Below are 720 nucleotides of genomic sequence, written 5' to 3'. Positions count from 1 at the left end.
AGGCTCGTCGCTGCCCCAGGGCCTTTGCATTTGCTGTGCCCTCTGTCCAGCAGTCCCCTGAAATCTGCACAGCTCACTCGCCCACCAGGTCATGACCATCCAGAGCCACCTCTGCAGAGAGGCCTCCCCGACCACTCTCCTCTCTCCTACCTCATCTGTGGCGTGCTCCTGTGTGGCCTCTGNCTCTGCCCATTGAATTAATGAAGGACACATAGGTGGCCTCCAGGGGTGAGCAGGGAGGAGCTATGTCCCCTTCCCTCAGAACCACCAGCGGCTCGGGTTCAACCTGTGGCCTCTGAAGCCTAGAAGGCACTCTCTGTCCCCAGGCCTCTCCCTCTCTGAGCCCTCCCATACCACCCCCAAATCCCACTGAGGAGAAAGTAGTGCAAACCTGGAGAATTGGGATCCCCTGCCACACACTCCCTCTTCCCACCTGACCAGGTTAGGGGTCTGCCCTGGTGGTCCCCAGCATAGCTGCCATCACCATCTCTCGGGTCCCCATCCCTGAGGCCCCTGAGCACCCAATTCAGGAGGGCCCCAAATTCTGCTTCTTAGACTCAAAGCCCTCCACGGTGATGCCCGATAAATGGCCACTTTGAGAAACCCTTTCTTCCCACCCTTCCCAAAGCCACAAAATTCTAAGGAAGTGATGGATCGTTAGCAATTCGTAGCAAACGCTGATTAAGCACCCACCCCATGTCTGGCTTTCTTCCAAGCCTT

This window comes from Galeopterus variegatus, unplaced genomic scaffold (genome assembly GCF_000696425.1).
Source record: "Galeopterus variegatus unplaced genomic scaffold, G_variegatus-3.0.2 Scaffold4422, whole genome shotgun sequence".
NCBI classification, from domain to species: domain Eukaryota; kingdom Metazoa; phylum Chordata; class Mammalia; order Dermoptera; family Cynocephalidae; genus Galeopterus; species Galeopterus variegatus.
The sequence above is the reverse complement of the archived record's forward strand: the minus strand, read 5'-3'. Positions refer to the sequence as shown.